The 27,498-nt window shown below is 47.7% G+C and overlaps 1 protein-coding gene and 1 non-coding gene across 4 annotated transcripts in view; one reads left to right on the top strand and one right to left on the bottom strand.

Annotated features, from left to right (window-relative positions):
- The window catches only part of ABR (ABR activator of RhoGEF and GTPase), a 1,177,460-nt gene that overhangs the window by 537,028 nt on the left and 612,934 nt on the right, over positions 1-27,498 (top strand). The gene's annotated exons all lie outside the window — the stretch shown is intronic.
- LOC146858372 (U6atac minor spliceosomal RNA) lies at positions 122-243 on the bottom strand. Its single transcript, XR_014980408.1, has one exon. It is a non-coding gene; the product is annotated as a U6atac minor spliceosomal RNA (small nuclear RNA).

Consider the following 27,498-nt stretch of genomic DNA (forward strand, 5'->3'; position numbering starts at 1 on the left):
TTGTCTGTACATCTATCCGCCCGTCTGCCTTTCTCTCTTTCCATTGATTCAGCAAAAAAAAAAAAAAAACAAGTAGATTACAGAGTGCATTTGATGTAAATAGGTCAGCAGGTTACTGTTTTCAAAGGAGGCGCCCCTTGTTACTTGCAAGTTATAACTTAAGTCCGTATATGTGTTGTAAAGGCCAATAGGACCTCTTCCATCCTTGTGACGGGGAATGCTACCTCCCCTTTCATACAACTCTATGCGTATATACCAGCATGAGAGGTAACTGGTGCTAAGAAAGCGCTTGCTGCCCGATCCGGGTCAAGCTCGTGCTATGCAAACTCCCGCCTCCCAAAATTAACCTTTATCCAACAGTAATCCATGTTCTATTAATGTATGGTTAGCGGTGTGTATGCTGTTATAGGATGAACGTTTATAGTTCACGGTTGAATATACGGACTTTTAGGCATGGTCACTTACTACGTGGCGTCTAACCATGTTTTTATGCACAGCAGGCATGATGCGCGCTTTTATTAATTCCACTGTGGGCTAGAGAGGCCGGGGCAGGGGCCCCCTCCTTTCTGGGTCAGCACAGTAGGTGCTGGGTCAAGGGGCACTGAAGCGAATTATGCGGTGTGTTCCACAGCTCCAGGGTTGAGTCCACATTCGGGTGAGGGGGGGAATTTACGCATTTCCCACTCGTTCGGGAGTTGTCTACATTTGACGCTGTGTGGGAGGGGTCCCGCGGTTCGTGGTTAGCGCCTAGGCAGTAAGGGAGATGCCATCTTGGTTTGTACATTTATGTTATGCATTCGATCGATGTGAAATAACTTTAGCCAGGCGGTCGATGCCCATAGCTCTGCTTCCTAGTCACGCCGGGGCACTCTTAGTAGTGCCCCTTTTGGCCTCCAGGCATAAGTTCCTCATGTGCACGTGACCGGCGGGGGTGAGGGGGGGGCTATTACAGCTCGGCAGGTTTGAGTTGGACGCGCCTCGGGGACGTGGCCGGTGGCTGTGGTGCTTGTCCCCGGGGCAGAGTATTGGGTTATCGCGGCCATGCGGTCCAAGACGCTGGTTTCGGCTCAAGTCTCTCTGGAGCTGTAGGTTCGACCCCACCGCCGCCATTTGCGGGCATTTATTTATACGCCTTCAGTCAGTACTCTCTGGTGGGCCCACATAATATTTCATTAGTTGTTCCCCCGGAGGCGGGCCTAGTGGGTGGGGGGCTACCTCAGCACGCTCCCCCACGCGACGCGCCTTTGACTCATTGCCTCGCGTGCTTATACCCTGCATCAGCACACCCGCAGCCCGGTCTCCGGGGCGAGCTTTTACCCCCCCCTTCCTGCCCGAAAATGTAGGTCTATACGGTGCTCAGGCACAGTGCTCCGACTTCTTTCGGGGCGGGTTTGTGCGGTGATTCAATTTCTCCCAGTGCGCGAATTGTACTTAATACGGCGCTCAGGCTCAGCGCTCCTACTCAGTTCGGGTCGCGTTCGTGCGGTGTATACTCTCTCCCTGCGCCCGTACTTGTGCGGAATTTGGTGCTCATTTACTGCGCTCCAGTATCTTCGGGTCGTGTTCGCGCTGTGTCTCAAGGGCAAATCACCTATCTCCCCGCGGCAGATATTCATGTACAGACGGTGCTTATGTACAGCGCTCCAACACCTTCGGTTCGAGTCGTGCAGTGTCCCTGGGCAAATCACTTTAACCCAGTGCCCGAATATGCATGTAAGTATGGTGCTTTTGTACAGCGCTCCAACACCTTCGCATTCGCGCTGTGTCCCTGGGCAAATCACTCTATCTCCCCGGGCCCGCACTTGCCAGCACTAGGTGCACACCGCCAGCTGGCTGCTGCTTTCCATTATCGGATCTAAAAAAAAAAAAAAAAAAAAAAAAAAACTGTTTTAACCTCTCGCTTCTCTCTTGGATCGTGCCAGGTGTCCGGCAGACCGGTGGGTCTCGCTCGGTACTGGACGGATATCTTAAGCGTTTCTTAATCTTTGCACATTTCACTCTAGCATTGGACACTACCATGCTAGGTGTAGCTATCCCCCTGTAGGGCATGCTGGGAGTGTAACGTCACTTATGTTTAGCTAGTAGAGTGCTTCAATAAAGGCAGCACGGCGGGAGTATGTATGGCGCAAGATAAGGGGCCGCCTAGTGTCAGCCCTGACAGAGTTTTATACGAGTTAAGCCTTTACGCGCTGAATTGTGAGGTCTTTTGGACACAGCTGGGCCGGTGTCAGGGCAAGGAGATTGGGGCGGTCACAGTCCTTCATGCCCGGGTCTCGAAGTATGGGCGCAGTCACATGGGCAGAGCTCCTGGTTGATGCAGTTCTTGAACTTATTGCCAGTTGGGACGGCACGACGTAGTGGGAGACATACAATATTCGTACATCCTCCAGTCACCTTCAGTAGACCTGCCGCCCAATTCTCGCGCGCGCCGTTCCCCCCTAGCCACTCACTTCTCATGCTTTCATTACCTCCCCCAGGTGCCGCACCACCAGATGTGCGGTACCCTTCCTTAAGGTTGGGGTCCCTTAGGGACAGAATTTGGCAAGCAACTAATTTTGTGACCTATAATCGGGTAGTTATGTTGCATGACCAGATCCAAATTGCCACCCGTTACTTTTATCCTTCAACGGATGTGCTTGTTCGCAGTAATGGCCGCCCCGCACGTGAGGTGCATTTACGGGGAATCGAGCGTGGCGCTTGCGGGCAACACGAGCAAAGGTATATGGCTTCGCGCTTTACCAGGAGCTATTGCTCAATGGTACGTCTTGTACTGGTGGTTGTAACGGGCCACACAGGACAAGGGTTTGAGTTCCGCAAAAGCTGTCAAAGTGTCATAAATTGGCAAAATTTCTAACTCTTCTTTATAGTCTACGTAACGCTGCAATAATCTCGGCGGGCCGGTGCCCGGCCCCGCGCAGGCCTGGGAGGCAGAGTGATTTGAGGAAACGATTTCAGCCGAGGTACTTTGCTGTATGTGTGGGAACGAGTGTCCGCCTCTAACTGCAAGGGAAAATGCCCTGGGTCTCACACAGAATCGGCTTTCATTCGGTTTAAGGAGATAGTATTGATAATGCGTAGGGATTGTTGGCCCAATTCTGAGCTTTAAGATGTGCTGCGATACTGGCACAATTGAGAGATGGAGTTTGTGTCTCTTGTGAGGATAATTTTCCAGTTACAGTTGCAGCTTCATTAAAGGTGTGATTAAAATGGTATCTAAAAGGAATGTCGTGCCATGCGGCTGATCACATACCACAGTCAGTCTGCCCTTTCAAACAGCAAACTTTTCGCACCAAGGGCCCTCCTGCTTCTGGTGCCTTGCGGCAGGGGTGCGATCCTCTAGGGGTTTTTGTTTCTCAAACTGATGCAAGTGCTGAGAATTTTTCGCCGTCGTCTGGTTTGGATTACGCTCGCGATAAAGTGTCACTCATAGGTGCATTCTCACGAATTACACTGACTTAGGGAACGGTCACACATAGCAGTCTAAACTTTGGCTGCTTTGTTCAATGTGTTTTTGAACCCAGATCATCTGTGTAGGTTTGGCTGATGCGGCCATTGCATAGCACCCAATCTTTGCCTACTGGTCATACAGCAGTATAATTGTTCTATCTGCAGCAGTCTGTGGGGAATGTCTGAGAAGTTTTGCAGAAATGGTGAGGGAGGTCCGGTTCGGGAACTGGTCCCCGGGACATGGTTTGGGCCATTAATCACGTTGATGGTTTCTTATTTACGGGCACATTACAGCCTTGGGTACAGTAGCCACACGTACCTCTGCTTTACTGCTATATTTAATAACGCACAGACGGTAGGTGCATTATGTGGTGTGCAGTTGATAGGCGGGATGCATTAGTGTTAGAGCAAATGTTTGGTCTCACGTCCCCTTCCCTTCCACAGAGGTCCCAATTCTGTCGTAATGCCTTGCTCCAAGCTGAGTTCACTAATTTCAGAATTCATCAGGTCAGACTTCCACAGTTGACAAAGAGTAACTGAGCAGAACCTCAACCACTTTGCGCTGCAGGTCACGGTTCGTTGCTGAAGATAGATGATAGCTCTAGCTCACTGAAGGTACCACATACTGGTCCAGTGGCTACCGGGCTGACCATTGCCCATGATGTTAGTATTAATTGGGGGTTTCTGAAGACCTCGAATAGTCACACGTACACACAGGTACTTGGCAGCGTTGGCACTGGGAATAGGTGAAGGAAGCTGGAGTGGTTCTTGACGGGTGCCCTGGCCTGACAGTTATTTTAAAATTATGCACTGCCTAAAGTAAGTGTGGTGTGATACAGTGGAATTTATTTCCGTTGTCGTGTGCTGCACTGTTTGACCAATATTAGGCCATAGATGAGCATGTCCATTGAACAACAGTCCCACAGTGTCGAGGTCAGCACAGGATACGTCACGTGTTTGAGCAGCCACGACATGGGCCATGCTTCGCAGACGCCTCACACAAGCACACAATTTGATTAATTTCATTATAGGATCACTCAATGCAAATACAGTTAGGGGCACAGACTGAGGGAGAGTTCTTTCCCATGATGGGGTTGACTTCTGGAGCCAGCGAGACAATTTGAACTATACCGGCAGTCAGCATCACAGGTCCCGCCGCCCTAACATGTTTCAGTAATGTGCATGGGTAGGTTGGACATGCGCCGTATCATTGACGGATTTCGCTCCCACTGTAGTGTCATTTATAGTCTTGGAATGTCACCCACAGGGGCGCGGTCATTATGAAAATGTCATACATAGCAATATGAAACCTTGGCAGCTAGGGATGTAGGCGGCGGGCCCTCGTTTGGCTTGCTACGTCGCTTTAATTGTGGCCTAGTTACCTTATGGAAATAAAAGTATCGACTGACAATGGTTTGGCTTGTGGTAATCTGGGATTTTCGGTGAATCCTCGGTGTCCTGTCCGGCGCATGGGTGGCGGGCGCCGCGAGAAGTCTTTTTCGTATTTTGCTTTGAGCGAAGATTTCGCTGCTTGGCCAACAAGGCCTTTGGCCACCAGGAGGTATGCAGGTGGCCCTTATCAATGTCTTATTGAGGCATGTTCTACTGTTGACAGATGGTAAAATGGTTGTCAGTTTTGGCCTGGGGTCGGCAAGTATGGTTTCATCTTTCACCTACCACTTGTGCATTATTGGCCTACAAGCCAAGAAATACTTCACAGGGATCTGCTCACACCAATGTGGGCCAAGATCACACAAAGCACAGGATGAGTGATTGGTGTCTGACAGATAGGCGAATCATGAGATAGATCCCTGAGGTAGCGCATACATATCTCAGACTAGATCAGTGATATTATTCTGTCTGGTTGCGTTTGGTTGCTTGGACAGGTACCTGTGCACCTGTCCAAGTGGACATGTACACGGCGATAAGTGGTTCAGTTGCTCCAGTTATTCGGTTAACGGGCAGGTGAAGCAGCAGAACTTCGATGGGCTTGGGTCTGACCACTATTTCAAGGGCGGAGCCTGGTAAGCCCACTTAGCAGCCCGTCCTTGAGTTAGACGAAACAGGTACCATTGATGGGAGTAACGGTAAAGGGCAACTTCTTCCGCCCTCCAGCACTGGCTGGCAGCTATGCAGTTTGTGGAAGTGGCCTTCCAACAAGGGCGTTGGTCCATAGGATTGGGGGAAACTCCTGGGAAACATTTTGGGCTACCAAGTAGCAGGAGAACTACGGGCATTCCCAGTATTCAACAGAGAGAGGTATTTACGCTCTGGTTCCCCCCTGGGTCACGCTGTCCTGTCTGCTCCCTGGTATGCGAGCAGAAGTTTGGGAGGGCAAGGCTTCACTTAGGGTGGTGACTGTCGGAAGGTGATGGTTGTACTCCGACTAGTGCTAGATTCAGCCATGTGAGGTAAGAGGAGGTAGAGCGGGTTTGTCAACTCTTAACTACACTTGCATGGGCACTTCCTGGCTGGAGTAGCTTGGAATAGGTCTTGTTCTTCAGCCAGGCAAATGTATCATTGGACCGTCGCCTATCTTTAGGCAGGTCTATTCAGTCATAAATCCATGGGGAGTTTAGAATGGATGGGGGCACATGTCGTGTTGGGGCATGATGGCCTCTGGTAGGGTATTGGTTAAGACTTGTTTTGGCTGGACCTGGGAGAAGCCCGGCAATAAGTGGTTTCTGGCTTCATCAGGCATGGTCTTATACACGCCGAGTCCACAGGGTGTTTGGAGGGAGATGGGGTGTACCTCTCTAGTTTAGGCATGGATCCTTTCCTGTGGACCGAGGGGAAGCTTTGGCTGCAGCAGGTTGTAAGGAAATAGGCTACCTTGGTGGGGGGCCCTGGTAGTGACGGTTGGCCACTCCCAAGGCTGTGGAGGAGTTACAGGGCGATCCAGGGTCTGCACATACCAAGGGGTATAGCATGCAGCAGCACCGCGTGGTGCTAAGCCAGGATACCCAGGGATGTTTAGCGTGTCCACTGGAAGACCGACGGCGCCCCGCTATCCGACAGGCGGTTGTGGGTCTGAGCAACCGGGGGCTGCCATGTATGCTCCGCCCACCCATCACGGGGGGGCGTGTGAAGCAAGTGGACTGGTGGTCCACGGGTGGGAGGGGGGGACCCTCCCAACATTAGGTATACACCAATTGGCGTTGCCATGGTGACTCTAGGCTTATCAGACGGGCAGGCGGCATAGGGGCTGGCCTGCCCTGGGATCGCCCGTAAGATAACCCACCATGTTTGCATATTGCTTATGCTAATAAACCTGCAGCAATATTTCTCCACTTACATTCAGTGTCGTGTGTTTTTATTTATGTACTTATGTGTGTTGTGATAACTGTTGCCGATATTGGCACTATGTAAGGCTGCCCGGGGGGGGGGGGTTGCGCAGCGGCCCGCCCCTTTGAGGGCGGCCGCCTTAGTGCCACAGGAAGGCACAGGGGTGGGAGGTCGTGTCCCTGGGATAGACCAAGGGAGACCCCAGCAGATAGCTGCTTCCGGCGGGGAGGAGCCAGGGGGGTACATATTCTGTCTCCGCCCCCTCCTCGCCCTCTTGTCCGCTCGTTCGCCTTGCCCGCCCATCCGCTTACCCGGCGTCCGGAGGGACAAAGGGGGGGCCAGGTTTTCTAACAATTCTCACTTTGTGTTGCAGGAGGAGTTACAGGGCGATCCAGGGTCTGCACATACCAAGGGGTATAGCATGCAGCAGCACCGCGTGGTGCTAAGCCAGGATACCCAGGGATGTTTAGCGTGTCCACTGGAAGACCGACGGCGCCCCGCTATCCGACAGGCGGTTGTGGGTCTGAGCAACCGGGGGCTGCCATGTATGCTCCGCCCACCCATCACGGGGGGGCGTGTGAAGCAAGTGGACTGGTGGTCCACGGGTGGGAGGGGGGGACCCTCCCAACATTAGGTATACACCAATTGGCGTTGCCATGGTGACTCTAGGCTTATCAGACGGGCAGGCGGCATAGGGGCTGGCCTGCCCTGGGATCGCCCGTAAGATAACCCACCATGTTTGCATATTGCTTATGCTAATAAACCTGCAGCAATATTTCTCCACTTACATTCAGTGTTGTGTGTTTTTATTTATGTACTTATGTGTGTTGTGATAACTGTTGCCGATATTGGCACTATGTCCGTCCCTCTAAACTACTTCGTTCTGCAGCTCTCCCTTTTCTGATGTGCAATCGCCTTCGTTATTTCTCCGGTTCTTCTCTTCCACAGTCCCTCTCCCTGGCATGTCTGAGTTCATGTCCCCCGGCCCCCTCCTCAGTGTCTGTTGCCTGTCCGGGTCTCTTCCAGCGCGTGCACCAATATTTGCTACCACAAATAGTGCTTTAAGGTGTCTGTGCACATCTCCGCGCACAAGCATGCCTTCCAGCCTCTCATCTCTCTGTGAGAGAGAGATCCCGAGGCACACACCATTCACAGGCAGAGAGAGAGATCCCGAGGCACACACCACTCACAGGCAGAGAGATCCCCAGGCACACACCACTCACAGGCAGAGAGAGAGATCCCAAGGCACACACCACTCACAGGCAGAGAGAGATCCCGAGGCACACACCACTCACAGGCAGAGGGAGAGATCCCGAGGCACACACCACTCACAGGAAGAGAGAGAGATCCCGAGGCACAGATCCCGAGGCACACACCACTCACAGGCAGAGAGAGAGAGATCCCGAGGCACACACCACTCACAGGAAGAGAGAGAGATCCTGAGGCACACACCATTCACAGGCAGAGAGAGAGATCCCGAGGCACACACCACTCACAGGCAGAGAGAGAGATCCCGAGGCACACACCACTCACAGGCAGAGAGAGAGATCCCCAGGCACACACCACTCACAGGCAGAGAGAGAGCGATCCCAAGGCACACACCACTCACAGGAAGAGAGAGATCCCGAGGCACACACCACTCACAGGAAGAGAGAGAGATCCTGAGGCCCACACCACTCACAGGCAGAGAGAGATCCCGAGGCCCACACCACTCACAGGCAGAGAGAGAGATCCCGAGGCACACACCACTCACAGGAAGAGAGAGAGATCCCAAGGCACACACCACTCACAGGTAGAGAGAGATCCCGAGGCACACACCACTCACAGGCAGAGGGAGAGATCCCGAGGCACACACTACTCACAGGAAGAGAGAGAGATCCCGAGGCACAGATCCCGAGGCACACACCACTCACAGGCAGAGAGAGATCCCAAGGCACACACCACTAACAGGAAGAGATAGAGGGCGTTCCTTGTGGGTTTTTTTATTGTTTTTTTTCTCACTAATTCATCTAAATTCTGATGGTGCATGATTGCTAATATATACTGTATACTTTTTAGAAAAGAAAAACATTATAAAGTAAATCATATACAATACTAATGGCTCTAAACAGTGTCACTGCCAGACCTATTGCATTGTAAATGCTTGTAATTGTTAGAAAATATTTTTGAAAAATGCGTTCCTGCTGCTTTCCCCTCCCTCTTTATTAGGGTACTGCAAAGAAAAGTGCAAAAAGTAAAGTGAGCTATAAAAGATATTGCACAACAGGAAAAAAGTGAGAGTGATTGTAATGCGTAATGAAAGTTTATGGGTAGAAACTGAGATGCCCATATTATGATGGCTGGAAGGAAGCCTCCACAGACCGATGCATCCGCGGGGCTATCTATCAAGCACATCATGTGAGATGTTGAACGAGGCCAACCTATGATTAACAAAAAGTGACCCTGGGCACATACGAGCTGCATCTGTACGAACCAGGGCTTGCTCTAGGCAAATGGGTCTGATGTAAAGGGCCAGGCCCTGGGTGAATAAGGACCTGCAATGTGTGAAATAAAAGATGCTTGTGGGTGAATAAAGACTGGCGGTGGATGAATGATGGCAGGCCCAAGCTAGTAAGAGCCTGTTCTGGGTGAGGACGGGCCGTCCCCGGGTGAGGACGTCCCGGCTCTGGGTGAAGACGGGCCGGCTCTGGGTGAAGACGGGCCATGTCTGGATAATGTTGGCAGGATTTGGGGAAAAAATGACTGGCTGAGTTAACAAGCATTTGCAATGCAATAGGTCTCGCCTTTACGTGAGTCTGAGCTATTGACATAGCAAATAACAATGCCTTTTATTTTTGTTTTCGTTTTTAAAACATAAATAAAAGGCAATCATTTACAATGCCGATAGCTTAAACTCGCGTAAACGCGAGACCTATTGCATTGCAAATGCTTGTTTAAAATGTACTGTTCCAAGATGGCAAACAATCTTAGAGCAGTCAATTAAAAAATATAATAACAAGAATGTTGCATGAGGGGGTGCCTTGGAAAATGAACAGCCCAGTAGCAAATTGTAGTGGGCGAGCCCTCCAAAAACATTTAAAACGCATATTTCGTTTCCTCCTTTTGAAAGAAGTCAGTAACAAGAGGTGAAGGGAAGAACCTTTACAAAACGATTGGGGAAAAAACTGATAAGCAGGTGAGGAGAGGTCAACGGGAGGGGAGCTGGTTGGCGAGGAAGCTGTGGCGAAGCATGAGGCAGAGGAAGGAGAAAAATAAAATGATAAAGCAAAAAAAAAAAAAAAGATGTGGATGTGGAAGCAAAGGACAAGCTGGGGAGATGGACCATGGATGTAAGCAGCCCACCTCCGAGAACAAGAAAACAGATGCGCTTCCATGGAGTGCTAAGGAAAAAGATACCTTAGTGTGAGCAGTGGAGGGATACAAGCCAACCATTCAAAAGGAATATAAAGAAGGTATGCTCCAGGAGAGATATAAATACAAAAGGCGGAAAGAAAGCCTTTAAATGAGAAGCCGGAAAATTATATTGACAAGAAAGCCAACCAATGGTAAGCAACGGGCCAATGCGACCTATAAGTATTGGTATCATCCAACATAGGTCTTCCTCGGCAGACTGCTAAAAGCTGTCAGTAGGCAACACCTAAAAAGGCCTCCAGGCAGAAAGCTCTGGGGTAATATGGCATCTTATCCACCCCAGAAGTGGCACACTCAGACTTCCTTCATTCAAAGTGTGGCATCATGAGCTCCACTGGCATGGGCACTAGTGACCCAGGCAGTTGGGAGCATGTGGCATCAGTTTATTGTAAGAAATCTGCTTTCGGGAGAGATTAGAGGTCACTGCAGACAGCCCTGTTCACTACTGTTGTGCAGGAGGTTTCATGAGGTTGGGGGGTGGGGCTGTAGGGTGAAGTACCCACTCTCCCAACCAGGCATGGGGCCAGATCCTGCAGGGACCCCAAGATCACCAACACAAAAGAAGCAAAGTTTGCTCTAAACCTTCAGAGGGAGCAGTGGGGAGGGACACATAACAGAAACTACAAAAGTTGCATGTGCAGGAACTTTTTGGAGGAGTAAGGGTAGTATTAGGCGGTTCTTTTCACATATGGAAACGTTTCTGTTCTTCTGTATACAGACGTCTCCATACATTTAATCACAAATCGTGTGCCCTTCACCAGGGTTTCCCACCACATGAATGCATTTTTGAATAACCGGTTGTGCTAGACCCCGGGGCGTGGGAAATGTAGAATAAAGAGTGATTATATCCATAATAATAACAATGGTGCTTTTACACTGAGTTTGAGGTGCCTCTGTTGCGGTTCGATAACATTGTAATTAAACAACAAGCCATTCCCCAACCTGAGCTAAAACAAAAAGGCGGTTTGTGTAACGCACCCAGATGAATTATTTTAAAGAACTGGCGCTGCTATCGCCATCTCAAAAGTCTGCCTGAAGATGAAAGGCGGAGTCTGCCTCACCTCTTAGGTATTTAATATTGGCTCTTGCAAGGTGTACAGATGACTGCATCGCCAGCTAGAGCATTACCCGACTGTCTCTAATGTAATTAAGAAGTGGGAAGAAACAATATTTGAGGTCGAGCAGAAGTCTGTTCTTACCTGCCGAACATAAGGAAACACTGTAAATCGGGGAGTGGGCTGGATGTGGGTAAGTTAGTTTGGCGGGGCAGTTCTACTGCATTAATACGTATGTGTTAGGCACAATTATAGAGCTGACATCCTTATTGAAGCGCTAAGAGGCTAAAATGATGTGGCGCTCTGCAGATGAATGCACTTACTTAAAGACATTACACGAAGATTACATTAAATGAAAACATTAAATGTACTTGGAAAATTAGACCGTTTTTGTCTTTCGTTGGCATTGCTGCACAGAGCAGCTCTTAAAAAGAAAGGGCTAGTTTCAGGGTGAATTAATAAAAATAAAAAAAGCATTGGCATAGCCAATAGGTCTCGCCTTTGGGACCTTAAAAGTGTTTAGCTATGCAATAGTTGCATAACTAAATACTTATAAGGTCCCAAAAGCGAGACCTATTGGCTATGCAAAGCGGCCGTGTGGCCGCGAAAGTGATCGCGATCAAACATCAAAGCGGCCGTGCGGCCGCTAAAGTGAAAGTAATCATTTTGCGGCCGCTTTGATGTTCTCAGTGGCTGCGCGGCTCACTGAGAACAGCAAAGCGGCGCGAAATGATCACGCAGGCTGCCAAATGGTGCGCGCGCCTGGCGCACATGCACTGTAGTTGGCGGCCTGAAAGCATTGGTTTGCACTTCCAAATCCCCCTTTTACAAAAGCTCTCGCGAGAGCAGCGCTAAAGCGCTGGCTCAGGCGAGACCTAAAAAGGGCCAACTGCTGGTGACTAAAGGCCGGCTCTTTGCATTACGAACTGCAAGACTTTAAGAGACTTGAACAGACGGAGCACATTGATGCTGTTATACCGAACCCCCTCTTCTTAGGTTGCTTGTAGCCTATTTCCTAATTATTGTTCTATCCATGCTGCATATTGCACAACATTTATATGGGTAAGCACCATCCCTAGTGTGGCACCAGAGCGCAGTGGCAATCCATACAAACATGCAGGGATTATACCATGTTTATGTTTGTGACAACTAAGCTTTCAAGGTGGACTGATTCCTTTTTATCGTGTATTTGTTTCTTTCCAACAATTTTGGTCAACGAAAAAAACACACGTTTCTATTTTCATGCTCATCAGTGCTGTTAATTCACTCACCACTGAAGTCCTGTTGAATCAGAAGATACATTGGGGAGAAGTGACACCTGATGAGTAGACGGAAGGACCTGCAAAGAGAAGATAAATATTAATATGTTGCAAAAAAAAAAGAAACGTAAAACAGTGGAAGGACACATTCCATTCTGATATATTGACTGACAAAGGATAGAGTACACCGCACAAAACTGTAAAAATATAGCACTAAAACCCAACATAATCACTTAACAGATCTTTAAATGCGGGGCAGGATTGGTAAGATTTCACAGAAGTAGAAGGCAGATGTATGTAAGTGTTGCCCATCCCCCTGACAGAAATCTTAGCGGTACGGATAGTGAGGGATGCAGATCACGGCTCCATCCAGGCATTCAGTTGGGTGAAAAAGGTTAACCCATCTCTTTGCTGTCCCCAAATACTGAACCCCAGTACATGCTTGGCCACCCATCCATCATACACCATCTTTTACAGAACTGGACACCTTCAGTCTCCCGGCCATTGCAGGGTAGCTGCAAAGATCTTGTATGCTCCTTATGAAGCAGCTAGTGCAAGTGAGAATTTTTGTTTCCACTCCAGACAGTACTTCTGACATCATGAAACTACACTTATGACCTGGCTCTCGTCTTACCGGAGACTAGCTCTACCACTGTTAGTGGCTGTCTCAGTTAACACTCCAGCTGTGGCTTACCTGGCCTCCTTTCAGTTTTGTGAGATTTGAAGGTAATTACTCTGCCACCTTCCAGAGTTGTTTGACATGCAGAGGTACTATGGGTTCAGCGGCAGAAGGCATACATCTTCTTTAGGCCAGGGTGAAGCGACAGTGCCACTAAAAGAGTGGCATGTCCGTTTCAGAGGGTACCTAATTGAGGGGAAGCCGTCTTTCAATCACATAGTGCCCCAAAAAGCTGGCGAAGTATCTGTCGTCAATATTCAGAAATATTGGGCAACATTGGTACCAACTGATGCATTCTGGAAGACAGCCCTAGACTGTTACTGTAATGATTAACTAGTAGTATGTCAGATTTCAAACAAAGGCATCAAGCAGGACACATATAGGTAGATGCCTAGTAGCAGACCACCCAACCTGATAGCCAGAGGAAGGTGCAATGACACTAGCAGAGAAGTGTCCCTAGTAAAAGTCATGGGCATCGAACATAAGGGTCCGAAGTGGCCCTCAAGCAAGGTAAAGATGGTTCAGTTCCTGGTTTATAGTGCAAGGAGAACTGTGTGAACACGGGAACGATGAGTCTCGAGAATTGTGTTCACTAGAAGGCTAGCGTGATCAATATTGTTTTCATGGAAGAGGAAATCTCAGCTCATTGGCCTTTTGAGTCAACTGTGTATGCAGGGATAAATGCTGCGCGCATTTGGAAAAAAGGTGTGGGTGTCCCTTGTGGTATATTGTACATTGTGCCAATGATTGTATACCACTAAAGTTCTCCACTGATGCTACAACTCGTGTAAAGCACATGCTCTGGGTGGCCATGTGTTGGACCACCACAGAGGACCCTCTGACAGAAGATCAGAAACACCCTCAAGGGTTCTGGATCAACACTACCTCCATGCCCAAGCCCTGCTTCTTTGAGCTGTGCTTCGCCAACTTTATAACTAGCATCAAGGTGTGGATGGAAAGTCAGGAAGTGGGACACGGGGATAAATGCTAATCCTACACTGACAACTGGTGGAAAGAACCAAGAGATGTGACTCCTCAACCCACTGCCACCTTGACACCCATAGAGAGATGCATGGGCAGCGATTCCACCGATTTCGCGTCTCTACCTGAAGACCGAGCCTCTGGGGATCCCTGGCTTCATGTGCCGGCTCAGCACACTTAAACCACCCTAGTCCACGAACGGCAAGGTTTGCAAAGTCAGCGGTCAGTCATCTCCCCTCTACTCAGCGGGGCAAGAGACATATTGGCTCCACTGCTGCCAACCCCGTCTCTCCCCACTGAAGTGCAGATGGTTTTCTCTAGGTTTGCAGCCTTCACTCAGAACTATTACTTTGCAACTGACAGAGAAAGCATCATAGCAAAGGATTAGACACAACATCTAATCTGTAGAGGAAGAGAGAGAGGCAGGTATAACTGAGGCAGTACAAACTCCCACACCTGCATCAGAGCCATTGTTATGTCTGACTGAGACTGACACGTGACCTAGGCTGTGTGAAGAGCTACAACTATCTAGGGGCATGGCTGAAGGAAACTGTAAAACTGATTGTACACCTACAAAGTATGAAGAACAAAAGGAAAAGGATTATCCACTCTCTCGGCAAATTAAATTATTCTCTTGACAGCCAGACAACCACGACCATTAGTAGGGTTCTTACAGCAAAACTCATGCTGTGCATCTATGCACAGCAAGCATTCCCGGGCATGCTAGTGGCCCAACTAGACAAGTTTCAATGTAAGGGCTACTGGCACATTTTTGAATTGCCCGCCTACGTGTGAAACCAATTGATTAGACTAGAATTCGGCCTCATCAGCCAAAAACTCAAGTTCTTGGCCGTTCTGGTGCAATACTTTTACCAGACAACAGTTGCCGCCGAGCATACAATGAAGAAGGTCCTGAATACAATCTTTATACCAAAATCAGTTCGTGGCAGTAGAAAGGCTCCAACTCCCTGCTGAAAACTGGTATCATAGCCCCAGCAACTACCCAACCATCAAAGTCGCCATAAAAAGGCCTCTGCTCACAAGAAGCCAACATCAAGACTCCATGGGAACATAGCACATATGCCTCACTGATATCATCTTATACTACCAGGTCAAGTCGCAAGCACCTGAAACGACCGCTGGGAAAACGCGGCTTTAAACTAACATTGTGGGCAAGACTGCCTCTTCCAATGAGGGATCTGAACCCTGGCTGGAAATCCCCTAGAAATATCAACCACTGCAGGCTGTGTGAGTAGAAAGAGAACCATTGGCCCATCTATTATGATGCTGTTCACCACTTCACAGCGCCCGTTGCACATTTCTGAGGTCAATCTTTATACAGCGCGGCACACGAATGATCATAGAGGCTTTAAATCTTTTATTTTCTTTGGAAACCGTTTCAGACATGGCCAAATTTGGCAAATGTATGCGTCTGACTCGGACATAGCTGGAAGACAAATTGCTGAGTACCCTGTACTCACCCTCGGACTGTGCCCTGCCCCTCGCCACCGACCTGGCAAGTGCACATTAGCATAGGGCTCAGTCTACTTTCCACAAACTATCATATCTTAGCTTAATCTTAAATGAATTGAATCTGAATCATGCATGGTCAACATTTCGATTGATTGTTTTACTACCTGAGGTTTTAAGTTTGCTTTGCCATTTCTGTAGAACATAATTTTATTTAACTGAAACAGAGTTGCATACGGAACAATTCTTTTTTGCTTGCTTTACTACACTGGAGTTTTTAATTTGTCCTGTTTTCTTTCTTTTGTAATGGTTTTAAGTAACCCTACAATAAACATATTCATTCATTCACATCCCATAGTACCCTGAAGCAGCCAACTAGTCAGTGCTGTGAGGGATTGAGCTGAATGGGAAGACAGACGAGAAAAAACCCACTAGTGTCTAATTCTAAAACACCTATTTTTTGTTTAATTTGGAGAAAAAGCACGTCATGACTTTCCTTTGAATGTTGCGTATAATGTACAAGAATGTGGGGAAGGTTATTGGCTGAGGCAGTAAGAGTGGATGCGAATCATAACTTGTTTAGAATAAGGGTGAATGAGTGGATGGGGTTTCACCAGGCCCATACCATGAGACGTCCCCCACGGATCCCTTGTGAGCCCTACATTGTTTAGTCTTTGTGTTACCCCTTTGACTTAACTTGTTCCACCTTTGGGCTTCAGCTGGTTGCCTATGCCTATAACACATACATTGTTATTACTTTTATTGAAGAGTTTCAATCTACTGCTGATAATTTTAGGCATTGTATGTCAAAGGTTTCTCTTTGGATGACTACTAATTCCTTGAAATTGACTGGAGAAACGACTTAAGTTCTTATTTCTGTTGGTCCCCCTTCTGTTTGGTCATCTAGCAGGTGGCTGGCCGATCGACCTGGATCTGCTCCATACACATGCCAATTCATTAACAAGCTTGGGAGTAACATTTGATTGCAATCTTACCGTTTCTGCATATGTAAACAAAGTTACTAGCTATAGCTTTTATTACTCCACACTTTAATGTGGCTATATTGACTTCCTATACAGACGCGAGTTACCATTAAGAACCTGTGTATATGTCATAAGGCCCCTGCAGGCAAAGGTCAGGCATCCTCTACCACACTTCCTTCTTCTTGCTAACGACTGCTTTCCATTCCCAAAATAAAGATTGTGAATTGGCGGAAGATTCTTCTACTTTCGAGCTGCTAAATTTAGGAATGATCTCCCACTTAACATCAGATTATAAACAAATTATCTGATCATCAGAAAGAAAAATATAGCATGGCTGTTTGGCTCATTTGTGTTATCGTTACTTACTTCTCAGCCCCAGGATGCCCTGATTTGGTATTTGTTGTGCTCTAAAGATACAATTACAATATAGAATGATAATGTGTATAGAGGGTGCATGTGTGGTTAAAGGAAGTACGCAGATAGGGTGAGAGTGGATAGAAGTGAGTGGGAGATTGGATTGAGAGCATGGGGTGTACAGCTGACTTGACTGCAATTGTTTTTAACATCCATTTATTTAGCATTTCTCATTTGACATTGGTGGCTCTTAACATTTTTTGCATGCTCAGCTACCTGCAGTTTTTGGCATGGGAGCCATTGCCACTTACTTCAAAAATAACACCTGGAACCCTAAATGGGAAATGTTTTAACTATTTAAAGAGAAGCAAGTGTTGGATGAGATATGGCTGAAAGGGTATGTTGGTAGAGATAGTGTTGGACTTGGCCTTTCTGCAGGGTCATCCCCAAACATTTTTCCTTCACCCTCCTGTTTTCTGAACCTGTTTTTGTTGGCTTTTAGTACTCTGTATACTTCACCAATGCTAACAAGTGCTAAAGTGCTTGTGCTCTCACCTTAAAACATGGTAAAATTGGCTTACACCCAGTTGGCACATTCAGTTTACTTGTAAGTCCCTAGTAAAGTGGTACTACACATACCCAGGGCCTGTAAATTAAATGCTTCTAGTTGCCCTACAGCACTCAATTTGCAACTCACTGAAGGTGCCCTTTAAACCTGTCTTGGGGCTGCCATTGTAGCCTGTGGCTGAAGTCTTAAACTGCCAGTTCAACATTGTAAAAGAAACCTTTTGCCAGGCCTAAAACATCCTTTTTAATACATATGTCACTCCTAGGGTAGGCCCTAATAGCCTAGAGGGCAGATGGCAGTATATTTAAATAGTAAGATATGTGCTTTTAAGTTTTACATGTCCTGGTAGTGAAATACTCCTAAATTAGTTTTTCACTACTGCAAGACCTACCTCTCCCATATTATAACATTGGAGTTACCTATTAAATTTAATAAGCTGTAACTTCCACTTGGGAGCAGGTAGGCAGGTCGAGTTAGGTATCTTAAAAATGGTAATTAAAACCCCTATTTAAAGGTAAACTCAGAATCTAAAAATGCCCCTTTTAGAAAGTCTGCATTTTCTTGTCCTAACCTTTGAGTGCCTGCAGCCTGATCCTGGGTCGCATGACTAGGTGTAGCTGACAGTTGGTCTTTGTGTATTGCAGGATGGGCCACTCTGAGTTAACGCGGGGCAGGAGCTGTCGCTTACCACACTTTCACATCACAAAGGCTCTGCCTGAACCCTCTCACAAAAGGGTTTGTCACTAGTCTTTTGTGACCCCAGACCAGCTGGGGTCAGGACGGGGAGGAAGGGGATTTCTGACACCTCAGGGGTCTGGAAACATCTAGTAGCTTCCTCTGCTTCAAAATGGGCTCCATGTATAAATATTGGACCTCAGACCCCCAACTCCTCAGTCAACTTCTGGATCTATGGACTCTGGGAGAAAGAAGGACTGCTGTGCTGCTGAAAGGAATGCCACTCTGCTGGACTGCTGCACTGAAGTACTGATGCCCTGCTTTGTAAACCTGCTGCCTGGTTGCCCTCCTGCCTGGGTGAGAAGGACTGGATCTGTATCTCTAAACCCAGGACCCCAGAGTGACTCCCAGGGTAGTGGCTGGTCTCCTGAGCAGAAGCCCCAGGACCAGAACAGGCTTTTAACAACCTCAAACCCAGCATCTGGACTCTGCCGTATGTGAGTCCTGCCCTCCCAAGTGGTGCCATCCCAGTCCTGGACTCTTGGAAGTGGGCCTGAAGGTGCTCTGCCAGTCCACCTATGGATTCAGCAGATCCAACACATTTCCTCCGTGGCATGGAGCATCTCCAGCAGAACCGGTGCATTGCCGTATGACGCATTGCCCTTGGAATCAACGTATCGCTTCTGCTACGCAGACTTCCCCTACTCAAGTACTTCACCCGACGCATACAGCCCATTGGAACATCCGCTGCACGATGCATCTCCGCGCAAGTACATCGTCTCGCCCAACACAGCCCATCAGAACTATCGCTGTGGAATGCATCTCCATGCAAGGACATTGCCACATCTAACCCACCCCCTGGAACCCCCACTGAATGACGCTTCTCCTTTCCTGGACCCCGCTCCACCTCTGCTGCATGATGCATTGTCAATGCTAGACCTCACAATGCTCTGCAGACAGGATTTAAGGTACTCTTGTTCAGTGGGCCTAACTGGGTTCCTGTAGGCTGCCTGCTGTCCATCCCATTCAGCTTGAACTTGTGACTTTGCCCCGTTCCATGCGACCCGATAACCACAGTTGGGGCTTTGTGCTTTTTGGCGCTATATTCATTGAAAATATTGAACTTGCATATTTCGGTTCTACTGACTGGATTTTTGTTTTGTTATTGATTTATTTATGAAAATATACTCTACTCTTCCAAATTGGTGTGGGATTTTTCTTGTTTTGTGTTTTCACTTTATTACCCTTTGAAGTGCTACATAAATACTTTACACATTGCCTCTGAGTTCAGCCTGACTGGTCAGTGACCAACTACCAGAGGGTTGAGCACATGTTCATTTCAGCTTTGCGTGTGACTGCACCCTGACAAGGATTGCGGTTGCTCCTTGAGTAGGGATTCACCCACCACAACAAAACCAAAGGGGATGATGGACGGAGTGTTGAACATTGCAAGCACTCACCCGCAGCCAACTAATCTGGGTTTAATCCATCATCATTCTTTAGCTCACTCCGTCACCCCAGTTCAGACATAGCCATATGCAAATCAGTCTGACCCTGTGCCTCATGGGTACAGTCCAGCCCGAACTGCCAAGCCATGTCTTCCCTGGACCAGAAACAAGCATCCTGGGACCAGTTTCTTGCTAATCAGCCATCATCAGCCAGGCCAGCTTGAATCCAGTGGCAAAGTGAGCAAGGGACCCACGTCTGGGGACACCCTGCCAACTTAGGGCGAACAAAGCAAAACTAAAGGAGATGATGGATGGAGTGTTGAACATTGCAAGCTAGACTTGCTGATGACGATTGATTACCCAGAAACCGGTCCCAGGATGCTTGTTTCTGGTCCAGGGAAGACATGGCGTGGCAGTTTGGGCTGGACTGTTCCCATGAGGCACAGGGTCAGACGGATTTGCATATGGCCATGTCTGAACTGGGGTGGCGGAGTGAGCTAAAGAATGATGATGGATTTTCACTAAAACCATCGAAACGCATTGACGCCCTTTCATAACATAATCTGTGGAACCTATCTACCCTGTAAAAATTGATTGGATTGTGGAGTAGTTGATGGATTGTTCCAACGAGATATGTTAACTAATGACAAAGTGTTCTGTCTTTTTGTCTCTCTAAATATATGGTGCTATTGTGTAATTTGCTTTTGAAAGTGGGATTATTAATTGGAATTTTATTTCAAAGTTTTTTAGTAGTGATTTTAAAGTGTATAAAATTGTGATGTACATGTTTTAATTAAAATTTGAAACCTTTTTAGTACAAATACATTTGTGATATTTGTGTATCTACCACATGGGCTACCTACCTATTGGGCATAGTAGTAATTGGTGTATGTGATTTTCTCCCTTTTTTGGATGTCTGACTCCTGGATGTTTTGTTGATATATGTGAATCCACCAAGGGATGGTTTCTTGTTACTGAAGCTCGGGATAGACTGCCTCTTACAATTGGGTTTTAGCTCATTTGTTGCTAAATATTTAGCTTATGCAGTTTCTTTGGAACTTGACCACTTGAAATCTGAAGTGATGTCTGCGCATCATGTTTATTGGCACTGTCATGTGTCCTCAGAACATTTTGTCAGAACTCCACTGATTTGGCAATTTTTGGTCATTAAAAGAAAGCAGAAGTAAAGGATCTTCCGTTCCGTCTTTCTTGATTTACCTCTTCACTATGTCAGTGTATGTAGACGTGCGCAACGTGACAGGTCAGGTGGTGGGGGGGGTTTAATAAATTATAATGAGTAGGGCGGTGGGCGGCGGCTGATCATACTAGCCTAGTAGCCTGCCTGTACACGCGTCGCAGCACCACAGCAGAGAATCCCTGTCCTGCTCACACCAGGCCTCAGTCAGACAGGCTTAATGTAAGCACTGTGTTCTGTTGTTGGGGCCGATTTGGACCGACCGTGACTCACGGAGTCACGTCGGTCCAAATCGGCCCCAACAACAGAACCGGTCCCCTGTCACAAAACCGGCCCCCACCCCATCCAGCCTACCGGGGGATTGCCCGGTGCCCGGAATCACCAGTCCGGGCCTGTATGTACGTATTGGACGTGCAGGAACGGCTGGGTGACAGACCTTTTCAGCCAAAGGCGTGAATTACAGCAAAAATACTTCAATCAGGTTCGACAAACACAATAGCTTCTTGGTTTTCTTCTGTTTCTTCAATGGCCCCAGAGGAAACCTGTTACTTCTCCAAGTGAATTTTGTAAGGGAGAGCATTTGTTTGCATCCTTCCTCGAATTTATTAACTTGATAAATTACTTTACCTTTCCTTTAAATGAGAAGAACCTTATGTATAATCTCTGTCCCCAATCGGCTTGATTGTGTGACATCACACCCTACCTCCTGGCCTGCCTGCTAAGCTTTCTGACACGAGAAGGAGGTATGCACCTATGTTCTTTGTCGTATTCCGGCACCAACTGCATCCATTCCTCTGGTCCATTAATCCAGAGATTACATGTCCTCCCTCCCCGTGCAAATCACCCATTCGCTTACATGCTGATAGCAGCTCTTCTTCTGTAAAGCTGTATGCTTCCCTGTAAAATACATCGGCAAATTGAGCGGGTGAGTAAAGTGGGGCCAAAAGCTGGCTGATGGAAGGGTTACGTGCAGGAACCACCAGTAATGACATGGGAGAGGGGAGAGGGTCCCACTATCTTGGGTCCCCTTATTTGTACCTTTATTAATGGATCTGTTTCTGTGTGCCTTCTTTGGGGTCCAGTTATCAACCGACCTGAGATGCGTCAAGCACAGGAATTTCGGATACATATGAACTGAGCATCCTCCTGCAGAGTAATGATACATCGTTGCCCTCCTCCCCATCCTGATGAATTACATTTGTGAAATGTGGTGCAGCGCTAAAGAGTTTTTTCGCACTATCTGTGACTGAGTCCTAACCAAAGAATTGCATAGATAGAAGATGAGAACAGATACGTATTCCCATTTTTTTTTTTTTAAGAAAGATGATTGGATTGCAGGTGCAGCAAATTAAGAAGCTGGCTCCACTAATACTTGCCAGGTTAACAAAAGGAGCGACCACCTACATAGGCTATATAAATGTTAGGGATGCTGAGCAGGTGAGTATTAGAAGAAAACGCAGCAGGCAGCGGTCTGTAAGAGATGAACAATGTTCTAGATAGATGGGTCTTTTCAGGGAAAACCTTCTCTGGCTGGGGACAGTGTCCTGGCGATTGAGCCTTTTGTAATGGGGAGCCGGCAAAGATTCAATAGAAGCTGAGCATGAAATGAGTGGTGAGAAATTCCGAAAACCAGCCATGAAGCAGGATTCTGCACATTTTGTAGGTGAGAAATTAGAATAACGGAAGGCCTGAGTTGGGTTACCGTAATCCAGGCAAGAAGTCATGATGGTTTGCACCACTGGATTTTTGGCAGTCAGGAAGGGCAATGTGGAATGCTGCATTGAGAAGCCTGATCCAGGAGACTGAAATGTGGTTTATTTGAGAAGGGAATGAGAGATTGTGCTCAAAGAGAAAACCAAGATTTTTGACTCACTCAGAAGATGCAGGAAGGGAGAGTAATGCAGAGGGCAACCAAAAGGAGGCCCACTTAGGGAGGACGACCAACGATCTTCTCTTCTGCGGTTTTTCTGTAGATTAACTTGAGAACGTTGTTTTTCATGCATGTGGAAACTTCAGAGAGACCGTAACAGAAGTTAGATTGTGCCATTCATGAGATAAATAATTTACCATAATGAAGTATGGATGGCTTTGGTCTGTCACCAGCCAGTTTGGGGATGCTCATACCATGAGTGGGAGCCCCCATAGGACACCTGTATGGGTCCCAACCAACTATTTTGATAAGAACCAGGATTTGATGTCTAAAATAGAGTGGAGATTGTTTGTGGGGGACTCGGCTAAGAGCAGAAATAATGGCAGTGAAGCCAAGATATCCCTGAGCGAGTTGGCATCGCACCACAGTAAGGTTTTACTTTTGAGAAGGACGATGGGTGTTAACACACTGTCTGTGTGTGCTTGATCATCAGAGCTTTGAAGAAGTTTGTTGGTGATGGATTCAAAAATACTGGAGGATTTTGATGTGATTGCTTCCAGGTTGACAGGTTTATACTTATTAGCCAACCTTGGACATGGGCTTGTCTGTTGCTCTTGGTATCTACGATTGAATGAGTGGTAGGCATTCTTTTAGATGGTGAATGCTTTAAAATAGAAGGATGTGTACGCCTTCTATCAGTGGCATACTGATGCACTATGACTCTGTTTTACACAGTATATTTCTGAGGGTTTCCATGTCGCTGCCGAATGCCACCTAGGAGAGGATTGAAAATGGGGGCAGGGGTGGGGTGGGTCACTGGAAGTTCTTGAAATCAGGATGTGGTCATTTGGACAATGAGTGTTGATTCAAGTACTCTTCCCTCCCCCGCCCCACCCCCCCCCCCCCATCCCCACCAATTGTCACTTTATCAAGCGGTGGGATTGTAGCAAGGTTTGGTGCCTTGAAGCTCTTGAAGGAGAGGGCACATTTCAGTATTTGGGGTGACATTGGAACTAAAGCAAGCCAAGAGGGAATAACTGGTTAGCTTAAGACAGCTATGAGTAGGGTCGGGACTCAAGGGTGCAGGGGACAGAGCAGTCTTGGGGTTACTAAGGTTTAGCAGCTGCCCTGATGCCCGCTCAAACGGAGCTTTCTTGCGTTGTAAGAAAGTTGCCATGGAGATGAAAAAACCCTAGAATGGAATGATGAGTTAAGGAAGACCGTTCAAAAGAAATTCGAGGTGCTCAATATCTTTCAAAGTTATAAAGCTGGAGCTCAGTGTGGTTGTATGTGTGGGACGTGATGAGTTAATTAACACACTTGAGGGACAGTGAGAGGAAATGTCCCCTACGGACAGCCACCCAGTTGTAGTTAATAAACGCTATAGGTCCTTAAATCCTACATAGTAAGACCCTTCTTTCTGGTTCGTCTTCTTCTATCAGAGTATCCTTCGATAATTAAAACGGACACCTCGAGGTAATACCACCTTGAGTAACTCAACCAAGTGTGGAAGTTCAGGATAATTTTTTATCTGGATAGGCGCTAAGATCCAGTCAGTAAAAATACCTTGCGGGTATACCAAGAGTACCTTTTCTCTTTATTATTGGGTACCTGTGGCATGATTTAAAAAAAAAAAACGTATGGAATGTCTCCTGAATATATTGATTCAAACATCTGTGCATATGTTTGCCTCAAGTGCTTCCGAATGGCTAACTAACGGCTAACATGGGAGAGGTCCCCCAGACCAGTGCAAGGATTTTCACCACACACCAGGAGAAAAGAACAGATTCCAGACAAGGATTCATGCGTAGGGCAGGCAAAGAAGCAAGCAGTCGCATAAGAAGCCTTATATTGGAAGTAACCTCGAGAAATTGATGTTCCTGAAAAGTTGTTTGTCAATTGTTGAAATATGTGTGAAAGTGATTAGTTCATTCAAGGGCTTTTGGAGTGTCTGTGGTGTTGGCAGAACTGCTGCTGTGATACCTTCAGCAGAGTCTCAATCAATTAATCCGGATTTGTGAGGTGCACTACTCACCCTTTAGGGTCTCAAGGGGGTGGGGGTTGACTGCCGCTCCATGGGGTCATTCGAAGAGCCAGGTTTTGAGGTATTTCCTGAATTAGTGCAGTGTCGGACATGGCCAGACGTGAAGGGGGAGATTTTTCCAGTTACACTATAAATTTGCTCCAACTGACCAAAAAATGGTCAATATCATCACATGTAGATGGAATATAGTGAAGAAGCTATTGAGGGGAAATTTTAACTTCACCAATAGGTGAGTAAGGAAGCAATTCCTTTTGGTTTAGGCACCCTCACACACCCTAGTGGTGTCATGCTTCATCATCGGGTCACCCCGACGCCTAAAAGTCGGGGTGGGCTCGACCACAGTGTTGGGAGCTCTTTGAAGATATTATAGACCAGGGGGGCTAGAAAATTAAAAAAAACCTCAGACAGATCCCTAGTTTCCCTTTATTATCGGGTCTGTCTGGGATACTAAAATTACTTAAATTGGGGTCTTTATGTTAAATGGTAGCGGCAGTTTCAGCCGATAACCTTTCAAGTATTGCCCGGCGGTAATCGCCTCTTATACCATTCGATGATTAACCAACAAAAGAGGCAGGCGCCGGAGACTGGAAGGCAGGAAACAAAGTTTTATTCCGTCGGAGCAGAACACATCAGATCGGACAGCAAGGTATCGTCTCGAGGTGCTCTAACCACATCTCTGAGGCCTGGCCTCTTATACACAGGTTTATTGCTTTATTACATGTTACACATTCTTGTTGAGACTTTGATGTACGGAAAGACATCCTTGGAATCCCCACTTCAAGCTCGTTCCCACACATATCTACAGTGGATGTCCCCACCCCACCCACAGTAGGAGATGGCTATCACACAGCTGGACATTCCGCCAATTCCCGGGTGTGTGTGCGACTGGTCGGGTCTCAGGCGGTGGGGGGCCTTGATCTACTGTAATCCCTTTGATGTGGGGTGTTTCCCTTACAGTAGGGGCAATAAACTGCATCCGCAGGGCTAGGTGATGGCCTGGGATCGGTTCGGACAATCGGGCGCAGAGGAAGGGGGTTATCAAAGGGATGTATGACCATGTATGGGATGAAAGAAGGTGTCGGTCAGGCGTGGGATGTGGTTCCATGGCAGGGTCGCGCAGAAGGAGAGGGTTTATGGCCCATGTATGAGAGAGCGGGGGTGGTCAGCGCGCGGGGGGATGTTCACAGCGCCAGAGGGACGCGCTGGCGATCGGCAATGAGGTCATGGTGCCTAAAATGGCCGTCGCGCGTTTTCTGCGTGTGGCGCTTGGGGAGAGACAAGATGGCGCAGATAATGTTCAGTTACGAACTAAATTTCCACAGTCCTCCCTTTTAACATATCTCGCCAGCTTGTTTAGTTCGGATCTATCCCCATAATACCTCGTACTTCTATTTCATACAGGGCTTTCATTCGTTCTGCTTCAAAGTTCAGAGTCTTAGGGCAGATGCGGTTCGTGAAAAGTTAACATAGAGGTGGCAAGCATTGAATCCCCAGGCAGCATCCACACAGTACTACAATCGGTATTAGGATAAACGTAAACAACTTCCACCCCCAACTTTTAATAGTGTCCCAAAACCAACTCCCAAGCGACCATCCTTCTTGCTCCTGATGAACCTCTGCGGAAAGCCTGTGGAGGTGTTCAATCGCCTTGTAGACTGAGGGTGAGTTATCCGGTACGTAGGTACAACAGCTGGACCCAATGATGCGGCATGCTCCTCCACGATCAGCCAGAACCACGTCTAGAACGAGGCGGTTCTGAAGAGCTACCAGGCGGACGGCCTGAAGCTCAGCGGTGTTGTTGGTGAGGATGCCGGCTGTAATGTTCATTGTGGTTTCGACTGTCTGGGTCAGTTGCCGGATGGCACGGCTGTTTGCCATTGGACCCCACAGTGGAACAAGTCCCTTTACTGCATCCATGAACTGTGCTCCAGTGGAGTCGGCTTGTACAATGTCCTTTGCACGTTTCTGCCGGTGATGGTTTGCTGGAGCCACATATGTTGGAGGAAGGATAAAAGCGATGTAGCAGGTGCCTCCCCAACCTTTCGGAAGCCAGGTGTAGGCCTTAGTACCACAGACGAAGTACATATTTGGGGAGGTAACAAAGGAGGGTGGGTCAACTGAGTCCAATGTTCGGGTGATGAGACAGGAACTGTGGCCTACCGGCTGTGTTCCTAGGCCTTCGAGGCACACCAGACCTGTGATGTTGACGACAGATAGGGCCACTGTTAGGGTGGCGGCCGTTCGTTTCCGGAGGTAAGAGAAGGTGGGTCTGGCTGGGTTGTTGAACACCTGCATTTCAACTCGCTCCTTGGCAGGGATGTCCATATGGAAAGAGGTGGTTGATCTCAAAGGACAAAAGGGGGCAGAGGTTTTTCCAGTTTGGTTCAGCCAGAACCCATGATAGAAGTGCGACACAGTTTTGCCGGAAGTGGCATTGTCCTTGTAACTTTCTTGCAGGAGGATTAGCCAAGCGAGGCAGGAGCCATGGACAGAGAAGGGCGAAGGGATGAAAGGGATAGAATGTCCAGTGGCATGTGGTAGCAATCCACAGATCCAGCAGTTAGTGGCATTGGCGGCAAGGTTGTGTTGGTGGAGCAGTTGCACAAAAGAGTTATTCCAGAACTCCTTACGTCTTTCTCGGAGTTGGGGTGAAAGTGAAATCAGATGGTGTTCTTTCATGGTGGTGGGTTGGGCAGTGGTCAGCAATGTCTTATGAGCGGGTGCGTTTTCTTCCAGGATCCAGAAAGTGACCATGAGAAGGAGGCAAAGGAGAA

Source organism: Triturus cristatus, chromosome 3_2 (genome assembly GCF_964204655.1).
Source record: "Triturus cristatus chromosome 3_2, aTriCri1.1, whole genome shotgun sequence".
NCBI lineage: Eukaryota > Metazoa > Chordata > Amphibia > Caudata > Salamandridae > Triturus > Triturus cristatus.